This window comes from Pinus tabuliformis, chromosome 1_1, assembly GCF_031772625.1.
Source record: "Pinus tabuliformis cultivar Carrire ecotype Pingquan chromosome 1_1, CPIR1, whole genome shotgun sequence".
NCBI classification, from domain to species: Eukaryota; Viridiplantae; Streptophyta; class Pinopsida; order Pinales; family Pinaceae; genus Pinus; species Pinus tabuliformis.
Genome location: NC_142297.1, coordinates 867,972,183 through 867,993,215, shown reverse-complemented (window position 1 = coordinate 867,993,215; position 21,033 = coordinate 867,972,183). Strand labels below are relative to the sequence as shown.

Here is a 21,033-nt window from a genome sequence, read left to right as displayed (position 1 = left end):
TTTTTATTTTATTTTTTTTTTGGCGGTTTTATGTCGTTGTAGTATAGTGGTGAGTATTCCCGCCTGTCACGCGGGTGACCCGGGTTCGATCCCCGACAACGGCGCCAAAATGTTGGGCTAATTTATTGACTAAATTAACACAAGTATTTAATTATCAATCCGGGTTTTGTTTTGGAAACCTAATTTTAGGATCTCTATTTCTAGGCATAAATAAACATAACTAAGAGAAATGTATACTAGCTAAAAAAAATAGTGTTTTTGTTTATCTTCTATTTGACTATGCTGATAATTACCTCCCCGGCAATGGCGCCAAAATGTTGAGCTAATTTATTGACTAAATTAACACAAGTATTTAATTATCAATCCGGGTTTGTAAAACTTGGAGGCAAATCCACTGTATATGGACATCAGATATAATCAAGTTTAGAAGATAAAATTTGAAGATTTAAAGAAATACATATTACAAATATAAACCTATTTTAACAATTTCTAATTCACTTATGTAATATATGAGGGAAGAGGTTCCTAACTTAGGAGAACCAGGTTGTCCTTCCCTACAATACTACTTTCATGAAGATAAATCTAAGAGCACTAATTAACAATGGTTTATGATGCAGAAGATGTAAAAGAAGAGGCTCCTAACTAAGGAGGTCCAGATTGTCCTCCTTCACAATCCTACTATATCACAATCACCATTGCTTCAAACCAGAAATGAATAAATAACTTTAAATAACAAAAGGAGAATGAAAATCAGTTTTAGTTCAAGATCAAATACAGGGGGAATTTAACTTAAATTCCTGTGTGTTCCTTCATATGTAGATTAGAATTAAACCAATATTCATTCAACAATCATCACACATCTAAATACATTAGAAACAAAAACTAGTCTATGAAAACTATGAAAATTGAACCAAGAAGTGTACTTAGATTGGTTTGGGGGCCCTCCACCCTTGCCTTGCACACTTGAAGAAATATCAGCTACAACAACTTTAGTAAATCAACCAAGCATGAACAACAAATTGGAATGAAACAAGTTCTTCAAATTAGCTCCCAACTCAAATTATACAACAGTTACATACCAATTCCATTACAAAAGCCATCAAAGTCTTGGCTTTAAATAGAGGTTTAATGAAACACACTGATCTATATTATCTCTAACACTCATATCTACTCATATCCACCTATCTAAGTCGAACTCATCCAATTCATCCCAAGAAATATGGTCAATCCCATAAAATCTCAAAACTGCCCTATTTCCTAGGGATTTTCTGGTGACTAGTCATGTTTGACCAGCCTTGACCGGGCCTAATAAAGCTTGTTCTGGCCGAACCAAGTGGAGTTAGCTTAGTCCTAGTTCCCAAGTTGTTCATCCATGCATCAAATTTGAGCCCAAATGTCCTGCAAACATTTCATCCATATAGCTATTACGGGAATTTCTGATTCAGTCCAAAATTGCACTTAAAACTCAATTTTCATAAAAACTTCTAAAAATTGCAAAATTAAAATTAAACACCTAAATATGCATAAAATACATCAAAATGAGATGGATGTGATAGAAAATGGGTGGAAAATATAAGGATTAAGTAGGTTTCCCTAAGCAAAAATAGACCAAAACTGAGGGCCAACAACAAAAAGGGGAATATTTGGGAAATAATGTAGCTTAAATTAGAATTAGAATTAGAATTGTACAAATCTACAGATATTTTTATTGTTGTTGATAATTAGCATTCAGAAAGGATGGTGATGATAATTAACTTCGTTTTATAACTTTATCAAATTGTAAATCAGACGCAATATTATTTTGAATGAAATGCATACCCATATTTGGTATGTGTATTGGAGTTCTAAACAAATCAAAGGTCTTTTGATATCGCACATCACAGATCTAAACAAATCAAAGATCAGGGGTAACACTATATTGACGATCAAAGGTTTAGAGGGGTGGTACATTACCAAAACGTTGATATGCAATTGCTCTGATATGGTTTCATTATATAAGATGTGCATTATATATTTTTTGTGAACTTTGATTGAGGAGTTTTCAAAGTAAAAGTTAAATACTACGACAGTGTGTTATTACTCAAAGGGCGCATTTAACATTGGTTCAATATAAAAGGGTTAAAGTTGGACAACAATATAAGTCCTGGACTCGGGGGCTATTTGTTTCATTTATTCTAATTAATGAATAATACAAAGAAACTTTAAAAATAAGATTAAGTCAAATTAAAATATAAAACAAGACAACATAAGGAAAAAACGAATAACAAACGATTTAAAAGGCAGTTACAAATACATAGCGATCCCCATTATTACTATGATGACAATACAATCAAAATGGGGGTGTTGTATTTTTCACCACAATAGTTTGGAAAGTTTGTTCTTAGTAGCTTTTGAGTCCTTTTGTTGTTTGGGAAAATGGATTCCAAATTTTGTGGCAAGTTACTTCTTGGACAATTGAAAAGAGATTTGCCAGTAAGTGACAACGGATTTGCTTTTTGTTTCTTCCTGTCAAGCATTTTGAAAGTATTTTATTTGAAGTATAGTTGTAAAACCATGCTCATATCAATCAGCGAAATGTGAACTTGTAAAGTTTGTTCTGTTGTTGCAAAACACAAAGGCACACAAAAAATTTTTAGAAAGGGGATTTTTTGGGAATTTTAACCTATTTTTGCAGCAACTATTTGTAAAATAAAGCAACTATTGTGAAATTGAATCAAAAGTATGCTCACTCAAACGAAATCAGAAGGGGCTAAATGGAGCAATGAGACTATAGGTGGTTGTAAAGACTTTGATGCTAGCATGGATTCCTCTTGTTGCCAATGTTTGATGTAAACATTACCTTGCATGTGGGAGTAGGGATTGAAGGAAAATGGTGGAGAGATGCGGAGATCAGAGAAGGTGCGAACTCTAGAGATGGCAGTGAATGTTAAGCCTTGTCAGTTTGTGTTGCCAATGTCCACTGTCGCCTTTGGTAATGTCATCCCTTGCAATTTATGTATTGTCAAACACCATGCCATTCGAAGCGGAAGTTGTTTGCGAGAGCCTCGTGTTATTGGGGGAATTTGAACATAAGATGGGTTCAAGGCATCCCATGACGAGGCTTTGTATTGGAAACTGTCAACAACAACAAATGATGGTAATTGAGGGGGTTTTGATCCAGGTGCATAGAAAATGGAAACTACCTTTCCAAGGGCTCCGTTTACAAGACCTGCTTCAACTTACAAGTTACATGTGAGGAAAACATGTTGTTCATTGCAAATAACAACTTTTACATCCAATTGTTCACCATCTCTATGTGTACCAGTAGGATGGTGTTTCCTTTTCTTTATGTAGCATCATGCAATTGACATGTTCAAATTTTTGAGCATTTGTTTGTTATTCATTGTGACAACTAGGTTGGTTGGATATAGGTGGATTGCATTGTCGAATTCTTGTTTCTCATCGTTTGACAAAAAGGAATTTGTCCTTGACATGAGAAGGTTCCAGTCTTTGATTGTTGGTGTTGCATTTATGAGATTCATGAGCAATTGGCGGAATGCAATTTGAAGAGGGTCGGTCCCCTGTTGATGAAAGATGGTAGATAATGTGACAATCGTGTCAAAGGTGCGCCAAGGGGCATTGCCACGCAATGTCCCGACATACATCAGGATGTCCTTCACAAGAGGTAGTTAGCCAAGATCACCAACAAGTATGATAGACCGATTGCCAAAAGGGACATTCTGATAGGAAGGAAATACCTCCCTTAAACGATCGTCTATGCGTGAAAGAAGTTTAGGCCCAATAAAGCTCATTTCATCAATTAAAATGTATTTGACGTGACAAAGTTTTTCTTGGAGATGCAAAAGTGGTTGGCCCTCAAGAGGATGCATTGACACTAAAGGAATGCGAAGGGAAGAATGGATTGTAAGTGCCTTTCTGTTAAATGTTGCAACACCAGTTGGAGCAAGTAGGAGCAATGGACTTGAATTGGGAGAAGATTCAATAAGAAATGTATTTCTTAGACAATCAATTAAATGAGAATTCCCTGTGCCAACAGTACCTTGGATCAACATTCTAAGTGGAGGAATGGAGGAATTGGTCCTAAAGTGGGTAAGGACAATGGTGAAAGCAACTTGTTGGGTGGGTGATAGTGAGGTGAGCAAGCGGGGAACTGGAGTGGGGCTAGAATGGATTTGGGTGGATGAGCGACTAAAGTCTATAAAACGTATGGTTGTCTCTTGCAAAGGGAGAGATATGGTAGTATGGGCCCAATTGTGGTTAGAGTCAAAATCACGATGTCCAACCATGTCAAGGTAATCAATTTGCATGTTGTTTCCAGGGTGTAGCTAAGAAAAAGGTATTGCCATTCATTAATGTCTACGGATTCATGGGAGTTGAGCACATCATTAGTGGAGGTGTCACCAAAGCTAGTGGAAGGGGGGGTTTCAAGGGCTTTCAAGGGCTCAATGAACATGCCATGGAATATACACATATCTTTTTTGTTCCCAATGTGAAATGATCGCTGCATCAGTGGAGCCAATATCTGATGGGAGTGTGTGGAAAGGAAGTATAGAAAGTGTTTACTCCAGAAGAAATAAGCATAGGATGCATCATTGGTATAACTCTGATATAACTCTAGCGGATTCGCTATTCCATTAAATTATTTTTGATTACTATATCGGGTCCGGAACCAAAATCAACAATCGAAGGATTAAGCCATATCGACGATTCAACATTTGTGGCATTTCAAAAATTTTGACATGATAGTGGATGCGATATTTTTATTGACTTGTGTGTAGTTAGAGGTCCATATCACATATCGACAATCGACGAATTAGAGGGGTGTTTCAAATTTTGCGATATTACGACGTGCCTTTTCTCTCTCTTCCAAATGGATGTGTGGTGCAATATCACTGGTTCCGATAAGGGACGCGTGGTGGACAGAGATTGGTTATGATAAAGCCGCATGGCATATGACATCAACATGGCATGGCAGGACGGTGGACACGTGGCAAGCAATTTCAACATTTTCAAGGCCCCAAGGGGGGCAAAATAGGGTAACACGTGTCACCAATTACAAGGTGCCATGTGGCAGTGAATGTCATAATAGATTGGAGATCGACGTTAAGAGGTTGAGGCATGTTGTTGCATTAAAGTAAAATCTTGGATTGAGATCCTCCAATTAAGGGGCTTTGATATGGGGGTTGGCCCACAGTCACAAAGAAGGAAAGACGTGAGGCTGAGAACCAAGGGAGATTAGTCGATCGCATATCAGTGTTTTGCAACATGTGCCATTTCAAAAGTTCAGATAGAGGGGCTCCAATATTGGGTTGGCGCGCGGTTATTAAGACTCAAAGAGCCTTGGGCTTAAATCATTTAACAAAGGAACACAACACCTGTTGTGATATGCGATATTGTCAAAGCATATTGGTGGTTGGAGGTCCATAACACAGTTCAGAGTTTAGATATTTCGTTATTATTATATAGGACCTATTTTATATGTAACGGAAATTTCTAAAAGAATTCTTACGATGTTATAACTCTGATATAACTCTAGTGGATTCGCTATTCCATCAAATTATTTTTTATTACTATATCAGCTCCAGAACCAAATAAGCAATTAGAGGATTAAGCCATATCGATGATTTAACATATGTGGCATTTCAAAAATTCGACATGATAGTGGATGCGATATTCTAATTGCCCTGCGTGTAGTCAGAGGTCCATATCGAATATCAGCAATTGGAGAATCAGAGGGGTGACAACTTTCAAATTTTGCGATATTGCGAAGTTGCGATATAAAAGTATCGAGAATGTTAAACCACTGGGAAACAATGAAACAAAAAAAACGAAGGATTTTCATTGCAAAACTAGACATGGACGTGCCTTTTCTCTCTCTTCCAAATGAATGTGTGGTGCAATATGATTGGTTTTGATAAGGGACGCGTGGTGGACAAAGATTGGTTTCAATAAAGCCACATGGCATATGACATCGACATGGTGTGGCAGGACGATGGACACGTGGCAGGCAGTTTCGACATTTTCAAGGCCCCAAGGGGGGCAAAACAGGGTGACACGTGTCACCAACTACAAGGTGCCACGTGGCCTTGAATGACATAATAGACTTGAGATCGACTTTCGGAGGTTGAGGCATGCTATTGCATCAAAGTAAAATCTTGGATTGAAATCCTCCAATATGGGGGCTGGCCCACGGTCACAAAGAAGGAAAGACAGGAGGTTGAGAACCAACAATGATCGCAATCGTCGATCGCATATCCACGTTTTGCAACATGTGCCATTTCAAAAGTTCAAATAGAGGGGCTCCGATATTGGGCTGACGCGCAGTTATTAAGACTAAAAGAACCTTGGGCTTAAATCATTTACCAAAGGAAAATAACGCCCGTTGCGATATTTTCAAAGCTACTAGTGTTAAAGTGGCAGGGAGGGCTGATTACAGGTTAACAAAGAAATTATTGGCAAAACCAAAGAAGGACGAGGTATTTTCTCTCTCCTCAGAGGGACATGTGGCAGATAAAGGTTGGTTCCGATAAAGGACAAGTGTTGAAAAGCGATAAGCTACATGGCATAGGGTGAACTTCCTGCAAAACCATTAAAAGAAGGTTTAATTATTATAGCAGCGGCCCCATATGGAAGTGACAAGTGGCAAGGGCCATGTGGTATGGAGAGAAATGCGGCAAGGGCCAAGCACCAAAGAGCTCATCCTATTAGAGATCGACAATCAAAACCCGCGAACATCACACCATTGAAATGGTATATTCCTTGAACGCTGACAAATCTGTTAAAATGTCGTGACGAAGAACCTCACCATAAAAATCCTATCGGCTTAATCACATTTTATGATATAAAATTTTAAAATGATAAAAAACATTATTAAAGATCATTTTATGATAAGAAAATATATTTTTTTTCTCAATCAGTCTACTCCTATTATTTATACAAAAAATGTTACAGCAAGGCAGCTGCCTTGAAAAGTCTTGCCATGAAGTTGGCATTTTACAAAAATATGCTTGACCTCAGTACACAGAAGACCTACAACAGTGTTTTTGACTCCCATAAAACTCAAAATTGAACCACAGCTATCCATCGCTAAACATAAACGAAACATTAACTGATAGAGACCTGAAACATGCATTAACATCGCGACTCAAAAAATAAGGCGAGCTCCTACTTCAGAAACTGCAACGAATGGAGGCACGGGCTGGATCAATCGTCCTCTGAGGTGTATGGCTCCTCAACGACCCTACACCCGAATTGAAGTGAGTCCTCAGAGTCGGATTGATGGACCTCTGAGCCTGTAGGCTCTCCTCTTGTTGGCGCGCTTGGACCTGCGTTGGCTTCAGAATTCACCATAGAAATACCTCCCATGACCTGGCGTTGGTTATCTATCGAATTTGCCGTTCTCTGATCTGCAAGAACCCCAGGATGGGCCGCTGCCGAACCCCGGGCATTCTCACATTTTTCAATTGTAACTGAAACTATGAAGGATGAGTTTTCTAAAGAACACGAGATGCGGTAACGGACAGTGGGATGAGCATTATGCTCACATTCATCATTCCTGACTCGCCCTCGACCCCTGCCCCTGCCACTTCTGGTGGCTGGATGATTGCTACGACTAGATTCCAACGCATCCGAGGAAGGGTCCAAGATGGGGGTGGACTGCTGATGGGTGGTGCGACCACGGGAACCGCCTCGCCTACTCCCCATTCTGGGTCTTTCACGCGGCATGATAACATGCAGAGGCTTGTCCGAGGAGCGGATACACAGTGAGGAATGACAAAGAAGCCAGTGCCCAGAGAGAAGCGAAACGGAACCCCGACGAGTCTGTAAGTACCTGGAACCAGAGCCAAGCGAATAGAGAATGCTCTTGAGCCGAGTGAGGGAATGACGAGCAGAAGCTCACTAACAGAGTGGCTCAGGGAAACACTCAGAGCAGCAACCCATAAGGCAACAGTGGTCTGCGACGAAGCCGCGGGAATGACAAACATATTGAGAGCCATAGCGCAGATAACCAGGAGACTGTAGGACGAAGTTAATGCGGCCATAAATATACTTGTGCGAGACCAGCTCGCCCACCCAAAACTGTAACCCATGGCGCACTTGGGCTGACACCTGCCCATTCGATGCGCCTCCAACATACCATGTGACCTGTCAAACACCCGCATCCGGGATATGATAAGAAAATCTTGAAAAGTAGCAACATGTTTTATTTTATTATGTCGGCCATAGTTGGTATTATACATTTGGTTTTAGGTTGACCACTTATTATTTTAGTTAAAGAGGTTAAATAATTTTCAATTTTATAAAAACTTTAGATATTATTTTTTAATTTATTACAAAAAAAATTATTAACATTTATTTGTAATGTTATTGTCTGTGATTTTGAAGATCTTATTGAACCATGCCTCGTGACTTGTGATATGATAGTAACACTTGAATTTTAATACTAATCTAATCATATCAATTTTTCTCTCTTAGATAATTGTGCAATCTCTTGTCATTCAACCCTGTCATAACAAAATATACGTAATATATTACGAACTTCTCATATTCAACGGAAAGAAAGAATGCTTCTTGTTTACCCAGGCTATTGGGTTATCAAAAAGTTCACATTATCTCATTAAATTTTGTGACATTATATGAAATGAAATGATATTTTAACATCCACGAGACTAAAAATAGTCTATGGGACCATCGGTTCCCTCTTTATCGCCTTTTGCAATTCAATCTTTTTCTTATTCAAATTGATGATGAACTGGCCCAACCTTCCAACAATCCCCTCGCTGAAAAGACAATGCCAAGAAACCAATGCTAACATATTCCCATAACTTTCTCTGATGTCTTTGAATGCATCACATTCCAAAATGAAATGCTTTTCCTATTCCACTGCCCTAGACATTCAAAATGTACACACTTGTTCTTCCCAAGCTTCTTTAGGCCTTTTCCACCGTTCTGTTTAACACCGAAGTTGATGCGAGTTGGTCCTTAATTGAGCAATAAGAACCTTTGCTCTCCACGAAATGTTAGCTCCAATGTACTTTTTTTTGTTGGAGATCACACGTAGGGTTGAATTCCTCAATGTAGTACTTCTTCTTTCTACCTAACTCTTTCCCCATACCCATTTACGAAACTTCTCCATAACAAAATCCTTTAGCTCCTTGCTATTTGTGAGATAGACATTGAGGTAGATATTATTTTTTGCATCCATGCATAGTTTTGTCTCATCCATGTTTTCTTTCTTTCATTCATGCCTTCGTTGAAGATAACATTACGTCATCTACCTAATAACATTTTCTCAATTCTTTTAGATATCTTATGAGTCGCACCATAGCAATTGTTTCAATGGGAGTTGCTCCTGTTTCACTCAACATTATCTCATAACGTACCGAACTTTTTATTTTGAACTTGTTCATGATCAAACATTTTTGGATTTTCTCAATTTGTTTCCGTTTTGAGACGGGGGTGCTGCTAGCCCACAATTCACACCCATATAGTATCACTGGACAAACTAGGAGTCCAAAAAGCACTTTAATCATTTTCCAATCCCATAACTCTACCTCTCTACATCTGTTTTGAAGAGTATATAATGACTTCCACCCTCCTAAAATTCTCTTCTTTTTGTAGTCCTCCTAATTAAGTTTGTTGTTGAAATCCATCCCAAGGTACTTATACTCATTTATTTCTTCAAGAATGTTGCCTTCAAAGAAGAACGCATGCTGCCTTTGCTTCCTTTTATTAGAGAAAATCATTATTTTGGTCTTGCTAGTATTGACTTGCATCCCCACTACTCTACAAAAATGCTCAAGGGCATATAGGTGCATTTGCAATCCATGAGCCAAATTAGAAATCAATAAAAGATCATTAGCATATAAAAGAAGCTTTATCACAAACTCCCCCAACCAAACACCATCTCCACCTTGCAAATTTACCCACTCTTCCAGTTTATCAATATATAAACAACAAAGATTAGGGGATAGAGGGCAACCTTGCTTGACTCCAAAGTCACTTCTAAAGCTTTCTAAAATTCCCACTGAGGTTCTAATTTCGACTTTCACTTCATCATAGAGTTTATGGACAACAACTCTATAATGCAAAGGAATTTCAAGTTCTTCCATTCTACACCTCAACTTATCTCCAGGGACTGTGTCAAATGTCTTTCTAAATTCAACAAAGCAACATAATACTTCTTCTTTGCTCCCCCAAACCTTTTCAATAATGTGTCTCAATGTGATACCATGATCCATTGTAGAATGCTTCAGCCTAAAACCCACTTGTCCTTTTGCCCTCTTTTCTTTTACTTTTGCCCACTTACTGATTCTATTTTCTATCATGCTACCAAAAAGCTTTGAAAACAAAGGATTAATCATAATGGTTCTATAATTGGAAGGATTATTAATGTCTCCACTTTTAAAAAGGGGAATTGCTAGGCTAGTTATCCAATTTCTTGGGAATCCTTGTTGAATGATGTTGAATATTTCCATGATGTGCGATGAAAAGTTGTTCATTCCCCATATTAGATACTATGCTTGAAGTTCAACCAAGTCCTTTGCCTTTCCTGTTTTTAGCTTCTTAATTCCAATCTCCACCTCCTGCAACGTGAAGAGCTTTGTAGTTGTGTCGATCCTAGGGGGAGGCTCAGCCTCTGATTCTTTCTCATAGAGTTATCTTGCTTATTCAAACCATTGATTGGTTGTAATATTATTTTTGATTTGCTTCAATCTTCCTTGGTTGAAGTTCCTGCCAGAAAAGCTCTCGGTTATTCTTTCCTAGATATATTAACTCTTCTTGCCTTGTTTGCATGAACTCATCTTTTTTCCTTTTTAGTATCTGCTTATATAACTCTACATTCATTATATCATCATCATTATTTACCATTATATGTGTGACTTGTTCAACTTTTGTTTGTTTGTTTTGTTTTAACAATGTAGTCAAATTATTGTTTTCTATCTAATGGTCACGTACGATTTTTGGTTTTGGGCGACTTTGTTAGATGTAAAGTTAGGTCATTATTTGCGTTCATATTTGTTACTATGAAATTTTAACATATTTCACTCCATAATTTAGAAACTTCCCTATTTGTAAAGAAAGTTGTTTAGAATATTTGTTACTGGCATTTTAATTTTGGATGTTTTAGGATAAATTGACTTTAGTTATTTTAAATTAAAAACATTATTAATATAAAAAATAAAATTTAATATTCAAATCTTCTTTTTCAATCCAACAAAAATCTCATATATATATATATATATATATATATATATATATATATATATATATATAGTCTTTACATGACCATTATTATTTTTTAATCATTCATTGATTCAAATTTATTAGAATTTGTTTAACTCTAAAGCTTTGATGATAAATTGCCTTTTCACATTTTAAATTTAGAAAAAAAAACATTAAATAAGGATTATTTTTGTGAAAGATATAATTCGATAGCCAAATTACTTTTATTGTAGTAATTTTCTTTTCAAATGCCGTAAAAAATTCCACCATCATAAAAGTTAACACAAATTTAACAAGGCCGCATAGCTAGCGTTCCATGCCACTTAGTTCAATTATTGAATTTTGAAATATTCCACAGGACAAATCCTAGCGAGAGTCTCCAAGCACGGTTCAAGATCGTGTTCTGGTATGGTTTCTTCCTCCAATTCTCTATTGTTGTTTCATGTTGTTTGGATTCCTGTCATTAATTTCAAAAAGTTGATGATGTTGTTTCCACAGGTTATCGCTGAAATTGCAAGCATTGGTAAGGTGCTCCATTGTTTTTTCCTATTCTCGGCAGAGGACACATATCGAAAGGCCTTGCATTCCTTTTTTTTGCAGTTGATCCCATGTTAATACTCGCCCATGACTCAGGATCCAGAGGAAGAAGGCTATCTTCGGCCATGTTTTTACTTTCCATATGCTTTCCCATTTATTTATTTCTGGATGTCTATTGTGTTTTGCTTTTAATTGGTAGTCTTTTCCTATTGTAAACATTCCTTTGATTTTGTGGCCCTATCTTAGGATGTCCGATTCTTCTTTTATCGCTATTTTCCTGGTTGCCATTTCCTTGTCATTAAGCTTCCATTGGGGTGTTTCTAGCGCTTTTGGCCAATCAGGTTGTTGTTTCCACTTTCTCCAGTATCCTTCTGGTTCCAAGCACCAGAAGTTTTGTACTGTGTTTCCCCCATGGAGATTGGTGAATTGGTGGATTTCTGTGAGCTGCGGCTGATTGTTGAGTTTTCCCCTCTGTTGCCACACTTATTCCCAGAAGTTGGCTTTGTCCCCTCCTTTGATTTCCCAAATGCTATGGTTGCTGATCAGATCCCTGTTGGCACTGGCTAGATTCCAAATTGCAGAGCCTTTCTTATCGTTTTGGCTTCTCAGCTTTCCTTCGAGGAACCTGGGCATATCATACTTTCTCTCCCATAGTTTTTTCCAAAGATCTCCCCCTCCCTGTATCCATCTCCACCACAACTTTGCTCCCATTACCTGATTCAGAATGTAGGGGTCACGGAGTCCAAGGCCTCGTTCTTTTAGGGGTCTGCTGAGCCAGCTCCAAGATAGGAGCGCCCATTTGTTTACCGTGCTAGGTCCTTGCCATAAGAATTTTTTGAACATGTCTACCATTTTCTGGCAGACTGTTTTAGGGGTCGCTTGGCTAGTTAGTTGGTATATCGAGATGGACTCAACATTTTCCGTTGGATCTTTCCCATCAAGGTTTTCCAATTGGCCACTCTATTATGTAGGTCGTTTAGTTGGATACCTAGATATTTCGTGGGTAAATTCCCTATTCTGAATCACAAGGATCTTGCTAGGAAAGCTTGGGAGGGTGCTGGGGTGTTTAAGAAATAGATATTCGACTTCTCCTTGTTTATCTCAGTGCCAGAGGCACTTGTGAACTCTGTGAGGGTTTCCATTGTTTTCCTGGCTTCCTTGAGCGATGCCTGTCCGTATAGCATTACATCATCTACAAATTGCTGGTGGGTTAGTGGAAGGTCACTCCCCCAGAGTCTTAGGCCTATATATTGTTTGCTGCAGACTTTTGCTTTTATGTATCTTCCTAGACCTTCTGCTACTAGGATAAACAAGAAGGGCGATAACAGGTCACCTTGCATGAGCCCTTTAGTAGCATTGAAGGCCTCTGTAGGGGATCTGTTAAGCAAAATTGACAAAACTGGAATGGTAACCATTGACATTACCCAGCTTATCCATCTTTCATCGAAGCTAAATGCCTTCAATATTTTTTGGAGATACTCCCAGTTCAATCTATCATAGGCTTTGGCCAAATCTAATTTTACCAACATTCCTTTGGTTTTTGGTTTTTTTAAGGAGTGGATAGCTTCTTGTGCCACCACTATAACATCTGCTATTTGTCTGCCTTTGACAAACCCTATCTGCTCTTAAGATATCAAGCCAGGTAGTATGGGTTTCAGTCGGTTAACCATTATTGTAGCCAAGATTTTGTATATGACATTGTAGAGAGCTATTCGTCAGAACCCTTGTGGTTCTTCCGAGTGCTCTGTCATCGAGATTAGGGCTAGGAATGTTGAATTCAGGTTCGGGTGCATTCTTTTGGTGCATCTGGACTCCTCCACTAGTTTTACTAAGTCTTCACTCATGAAAGCCCAAGTCGCTTGGAAGAATTCGATAGTAAATCCATCAAGCCTAGGTCGCTTGGAAGAATTTCGCAGTAAATCCATCAGGCCCTGGTGCTTTATTCATCACCATATTTTTAATTACCTCTTCCACCTTTGCTTTAGTTATTTCTCTTAGTAGAGCCAGGTTTTGATCTCTACTTGCCAATTTAGGGATATGTTGACTAATTTTGTTAATGTTATCCTCCCTTCTAATCTTTGGTTCTATCATAAGCCCTTTGAAATGTTGAACCAGCAGGTTCTCCATTTCTTCCTTTTGTGTGAGTCGATTGCCTTGCTGGTCCATTAGGGAGAAGATTTTGTTCTGCGGTCTGTGTTGTGCCATTGCTTTATGGAAAAACTTCGTATTTCTTTCTCCTTCTTTTAACCATTGGATTCTTGATTTTTGTTTCCAAAAGATTTCCTCCTGCTGTCTCCTTTCCTCCAATTTATTTATCAGCAGCCCCTCCTCTTCTACAAGCTCTTCACTTCTTCCCTCCTCGATTATTTGTTGGTGTATGTGCTTCATCTTTATCTGAAGTATCTCAAGTTCCTTCTATGTGTTCCCAAATTCTTCTTTGTTCCATTTCTTTATCCTCCCTTTTAGGTCTTTTAGTCTGAGTTGAAAGTTGTGCATTTGGTTTCTTCTTCATATCGCTTTCTCAGTCCCTTTCCACCATTTCTTCATTTTATCTATAAAGGTGGTTTCTCTTAGCCAGAATGCCTCGAACCTAAAGAGTTTGTTCTGATTCTTTTGGTTCATTGCGATTTCGAGTTTAATAGGCCAGCGATCTGACCTTAAACATGGAAGGCTTGTTGCTTCATAGAATATATCTTTGCCAATGAAGTGTTCTGTTGCTAAGAATCTATCTAGCCTAGAGGCTGTCTATTTGCTCCCTCCCCTTCTATTGTTCCACGTGTATTTTCCATTTATGGTTAGTATGTCTACCAATTTTAGTTATTCTTGAAGATCCCTAAACCTCTCCAACTCGAGCGCTTCTCTTTGCAAACCTCCTTTTTCCTCCTGCATTGATATTATCAAATTGAAGTCCCCTGCTATCAGCCAAAGTTTCTCCTCATGGAGTTTTCCTAGTTGTTGTATTTGATGGAGGAAGTTTCCCTTTTCCACTGGAATATGAGGACCATAAACTGCAGAGACTAGAAACCATTCTCTGTTTCCAATTAGCTAAAATCGCCCCGTGAGATTCATTTCATGCCCACCTAGTAATCTATTGTGATCTCTGTTGGGTTCCACAGTTTTTCTATGCCTCCCGCACTACCTTTCGCATCTCTAGTCATGCATTCGTACTTTGGTTTTATTTTATTTAGGATTTCCTCCATTCTCCCTCCTGTGATTTTTGTTTCTTGTAGCAGCATGAGTTGAGGTTTTTCTTTTCTTAGCCTATCCGTTAAGTGTCTATGTTTGCCTTTACTATTAAGGCCTCTTATATTCTAGGATGTGATTATCATTGGGTTACTTGGTTAATTTGGTGGAATACCGCCGATAGTGGTACTACCCTCCCTGTATTCACCAACATTTCTCCCATAATATGTATAGATTCCTGTAGGTTTCTTCGGCATCTTTTCTTTCTGTCTTTCGTTTTATTAGGGTAGTCTTGGGTGCTGTCATATTGCATCCCCAGTTTTTCTGCCATCTCCACCTTCCCCTGCCCTTGTTTAACTTGATACTGCTAGAATATTTCTCTGTATGGTCGTTTTTGGTCTTCTGGAATGAATCGCTCTTCTAGATGTCTCCATTCATTCGGTGGTTTCCTCAGCACCTCTTCTTCCATGCTTAGTTCTTCTCCCCTACTTGTATCTATTTCCATTGTAGTGTTATCCATCTTCTCTCTGTCTTCCTTCTCCTCCTTCTCTGTCAGCTCGATTTGGGCTTTCCTCTTAGATTTTTGTTTGCCTTGGCTCCAGCTTCTTTTCTTTCCTTTTTACCCCTGAAAGTCCATTGTTTGGACCTCGTTGTTTTCTTCTTCTTCTTTTTGTAGTACTTCAAAGTTGTTTGTTCTGTTGGTTGGGCTTGTTGTTCTTCCCCACCCCCGTTGGTATTCTCTCTTGCTTGTCTTCTTTTGCTTTTTACTTCTTGAAACTCGTCCTTGTCTTCTTGCTTTTTCCTTTGATGTTTATGCATGTTCTCTTCCTCTTCTATATTCAGTGGGCACTCCTTAAATAGATGACCATACTCATGACATCTTCTACATCTGAACAAGATGTGTTTGTAGTCTAGGGTTTGTTGTCAGACCTCTTCATGATATTCTAGTTCTACTGTGTCTGGGATGGGGTCAACTATATTCATGTAAACACATATTCTAACATATGAGGTGTATCTTCCTTTTTTTGTTGTTTCTGCTATTTTGACAAATCTGCCTATCGTGTTCCCTATGCCCTCTAGAATCTTTGGGTCCCAAAAGTCCATTGGGAGGCCAAATAACCTAACCCACATCAGGGCTACCAAAAAACTGTCCTTGTCTGGGTCATAGCATTTTCACAGAGTCTCATAAAAAATCCAGCATTATAATGAAAGTAGGGACCATTTTCAAATACTTTTTCTTTGTCTTGCAGGTTCGAGAATATTACTGTGAAAAAGTCTCTTGCTCCCAACTTTAGCTCGATGTGGCCTTGGGGTTGCCATTTTTGCTGAATCTATTTGGTGAGGTCCTTTTCTGTCGGCTATATTCAAATAAACTTGCATATAAACGCATGGTCTTTCATATAACTTTTGTATCGCTCCAGTTTGTTCATCAGTATGATGAATCTTGGTTTCTCCGTCACACATGGTAAACATTTACCTCTGCTACTTGCCTGCCATCTCGCTCCGAGGACCGGTCCTGACTTTCTTGTTTCTCCCGCCTGCTATTGGTTACTAGTATTTTGGCATGATTCCCCTGCTGCCACATCTCGATAGGAGGGGATCTCTCCCCCCCCTCCTCCTCTGTCATTCCGCTCTGAATCCTAGTGTTTGGGTCTGCAGTTTTTTGGGAGCAAAATACCGCTTAGCTCATGGCCGCCTGGCCATTAGGGTTGCAGCGCTGTGTTTCCCATATCTTTAACCAATTCCCTCAAATTCACAATTCTTCAAATTTAATATTATATTAATTTTAAATTATTAAAAAATTTATAACATTATCTTATATAATATTACATTAAATATTTAATATTATATTAATTCAAAATTATTAAAAAATTTATAACATTATCTTATATAATATTACATTGAATATTATGTAATTTATTTTTGACATTGACATAATATTATAATACATGTTTAATATAATATAAAATGGGTGCTTATAATATTAGATTAAATAGTTGTTAAATTTTAAGAGGGAAAAAATAAATTGAAAACACATTACATTAATATTAATCATTTAAAATGGAAAATACATGGAACAATTCGACTCTATATTTAAATCAACCAAAAACAAATGTTGAGGTATCTTCATATCTCAATTGTGTACATCCACTAAATCTCTTTTTGGACGTCATTTCAATCCTCACAGAACCCGCATTTCTCATTTCTAACAGCGTTATGATTAAAATACAATTATTAAATTGTAAATTATAATTTTGAATTACTAATAAAATTGATATTCTCAATTGTGTACATCAATTAAATCTCTTTTTGGACGTCATTTCAATCCTCACAGAACTTGCATTTCTCATTTCTCACGGCGTTATGATTAAAATACAATTATTAAATTGTAAATTATAATTTTGAATTACTAATAAATTTGATATTTTCCAATAATTGATTAAATGGTTTAATATTAATATCTTGTCAAATTTCCCATTAAAACAATTGAGTTTCCTTTATGATATTTCCGAGGAGAAAAAAAACATAAATTTGTAGAATGTCAGAATCTGAAATATAGATCATACATTGCAAGAGTAATGAGTCAATGTTAACCTCCAATAAGCAGAAACCCACATCTGGGTTCATGAATAATGAGTCAATGTTAACCTCCAATAGGCAGAAACCCACATCTGGGTTCATGAATACAATAGCCTTTGACAACATAAAAACATAGTTAAATTTCTTATTGTTCTTTATGAGTACGTTAATGTTTAATGGATTGTTTCAAGCCTCTTTGATGCAAATGTCGGCCTCTTAACAGAGTTCATAATTCCTAATCTTCTTGCAACCCAATCGGGCTTTTCTTTCGGGCGGGGAATAGGGAATTTCCAATTATATTGGCATCATGTCGTCGATCTGATGGCTGAAATAGCTCTGCACAACATCTCAACCATGTCAGAGATCGACAACATGTATTGTTTCTCCAAGGTACATACCCCACCCGTGTGTTCACAAAGTATGACCTCCCATTGGACTATTCTTATCTTGGGTAGCTAATCCTCAAAGAATATCGGTCCATGACTACTCTTGCCTTGAATGCCCTACCACATTCTCAAAGAGTATCGAATGTCAGATGGTTACCCAATCCCCCATTCTTTCTTCCCAAGTGAAGACAAGAATGTTGTGTCTATCTCTCCCTCTCAATTAGGGAGGAAAAATCCACCAAATCAAGCTTGTTTCTTAAGTATACAAGTTTTTTGTTTGGAAGTGATTTCGTCAATATGTCAGCTACCTGCTCATCAATGGACATATACCGTAGTTGCAACACACCCTTTTGTACTAGCTTCCGAATATAGTGATACTTGTGTTGATATGCTTTGTCTTCCCATGAAACACTGGGTCCTCAGAGAAATTAATACAACTAGTGTTATCACAAAGTATCACTGTAGGGTTCATCGATCCTTCAAACAAGTTGGATAGCAGCGTCCTTAACCATACTACTTCCCTGCTTACTTCACATGCTGCAACATATTGAGCGTTAGCACTACTCAAAGCAACGGTGTCTAGATTTCTGCTCATCCATGAGACCATTGAGAATCCTAAACTAAAACATCCTCCCGTAGTGCTTCCTCCATCTTGTGCACTGCCTTCCTAGTCAGGATCTGTATAACCAATTAATTGAACATCATTCCTTCTATCATATTTCAAGCAGTAGTTGATGGTTCCTTGCAGATATCTCATAATATGTTTTGTTGTTATCTAATGATCATGCTCCACTTGGAATTGATTGAGTACATTTACTACAAAACATATGTTTGGTCGAGTATTCACCAAATACATCAATGAGCCAATCAGTGGTCCATGTCTGGAAGAATCCACAGGGGTTGATTTGGAAATCCTTGGTCTTTTCAAGTTTGTGATCATCGGAGTGGTCATAGGTTTACAATCCATCATGTCGAACTTCTCTAGTGTCTTCAGTATTAATTTCCTTGACCTAAATAGACTTCATTCAGTTTCTGCCAGGCTTCTAGTCCCAAATAGTAATGCATCAGCCCAAGGTCCTTCATGTCAAACTTTGTTGCCAGTGGCTTCTTACATTCTTCAATTCGACCTTCTACACCTTTCAAGAGAAAATCATCTACATACAAAAGAATAATTACAGGTTCATTGTTTACAACCTTAATATAGAGGTTCGAGTCAGAGGAATTTTTTGTGAAGCCTAATCTCTGTAGGTACACATCCATTTTGCAAACATATGTCTTCCTATCTTTGATTTCAAATTCCAAGGGTTATTCTATATAGACTTTTTCATCTATAGTGCTATTAAAAAACGTAGTCTTGACATGAGAAATGAAGTAGACCAACGGGTTGATAATCTTTTCAATCAAGGAAGTTGTTGAAAGAAGCCTAATGACCTAAAGATAAAATGAGGTATATATTCTTGTATTTAATATTATAAAGTCATGTCATATGGTTGCAGGTAACATGGATCACTACTTCTATCTTGAGGTATGATCAAGGGAAAAAGGATCTCCTCCTCTGAAAGGATGCATGAAAGCATAAGTCACACTAGATGAAATCAACATAATATGTCATCATATGAAGTATGAGGTGGTTGACTACTATTAAGGAGCTTTGATTGGAAGCTCTCGGGAATGGAATGTGTAAGAGGAAGAGATCGTGAAATCTGCAACCATGATAAAGGCGATCAACATCCAAAAGACCAAGAAAATTTGACTAGAAAATCTCCCAAAAAGATATGAACACTATGATGAGAGTTTGAAAAAGACCAAGACCCTTTACAATGGATATCTTTAGGAGATGTGTCAACATGTATACATAATGTTGATACCTACAGGAAGATGTCATGATCAAGAGCCATCTCCTAAGGTACTATCCAATTTAGTGTTATGTTTTGATTTCTTGAATAATATCTGGATGAGTTCATGTAGGGCTACTAGAACAAGAGTTGTAAGCGCAAGTAAACCTAGCATTAATGTGGTGAATAGAAATTCCTGAAAGAAGCATGATGTGAGAGAAGTAGCCATATTAAAAAGGTTCCATATATGTACCAAGAAGGCCACTTTCCATGAAAAAGGAATGACATGACGAACCAAGGAGGAAAGTGATCGATGGCTAATCCCCTACAAGGAAGAAGTTCAACTGAATTTCATGACATCAAAGAAAGAAATTGATCAAGTAACTGAAGGACCCACGAAGAAGAAGTTGTTGATGAAAAGGGGAGTCCCTAGTTAAGAGGGAGCTCTGAAAAGTCCCTAATTAAGAGGGAGCTTGGGCAAGTTCCTGGTCAGAAGGATCTTGGGTACATTTCTTTACAATAATAGGTATATATTCCCTAGTTGAGAGGGAGAGATAGACACAACATTCTTGTCTTCACTTGGGAAGAAAGAATGGAGGATTGGGTAATCATATGGCATCCTATGCTCATTAAGGATGTGTAGGGCATCCAAGATAAGAGTAGGCAAGAGGACCGATATTCTTTGAGGGATGGGAACCCAAGACAAGAATAGTCCTAGAAGGTCATACTCAGTGAACGGGTGAATATGTACCTTGAGAGACAATGATGAAGGTGTCTATAGTCATTGGTCTCGCCAACATTATGTTTTGATCTTATGAGAGATAGAGTTGTCATTCAAGGCCTTGGTTGTGGAAACAACGTTGGTTACTATGATGCTATACAAATGTGATTACCAATCCAATTCTTCTTATGACAAATTCTTCAGATTGAGAATGACCAAGTACCATTATGAATACCTCCCTAGTTAAGAGGGAGTGTTGAATAAAGTGTAACTAGGTTCGGTCTTCATAATGACATGTAATTACGACTGATGTAAATAATGTAATAAAGATAACAAAATTATTATTGTAAACTTGCTTCATGGATTTCATGAACAAGTGATTTTAGAATAATAAGATTTGTCATTTAGAGTCTAAAATTATTGTCATGTATGAAGAGCTCTTCCTGAGCCTATGTTTAATGTATACAAGTCTATAGAAATGTCTAGAAACCCTCCAAAGACTAGCACAATCCCTTTTGAAGAAGTCGGCCTCCAAACAATAACAAAGGAAGTCTTGTCGACTCAC

At 37.8% G+C, this 21,033-nt stretch overlaps 1 long non-coding RNA gene across 3 annotated transcripts in view; it reads right to left on the bottom strand.

Moving 5' to 3' along the window:
- Window positions 1-1,025: 1,025 nt before the first annotated feature.
- LOC149217039 (uncharacterized) overlaps window positions 1,026-21,033 on the bottom strand; it is a 59,800-nt gene continuing 39,792 nt past the window's right edge. For all 3 annotated transcript variants that reach the window (XR_016251188.1, XR_016251187.1, XR_016251189.1), the window contains exon 5: window positions 1,026-1,398. This is a non-coding gene — a long non-coding RNA (uncharacterized LOC149217039). The remainder of the gene's footprint in view (window positions 1,399-21,033) is intronic.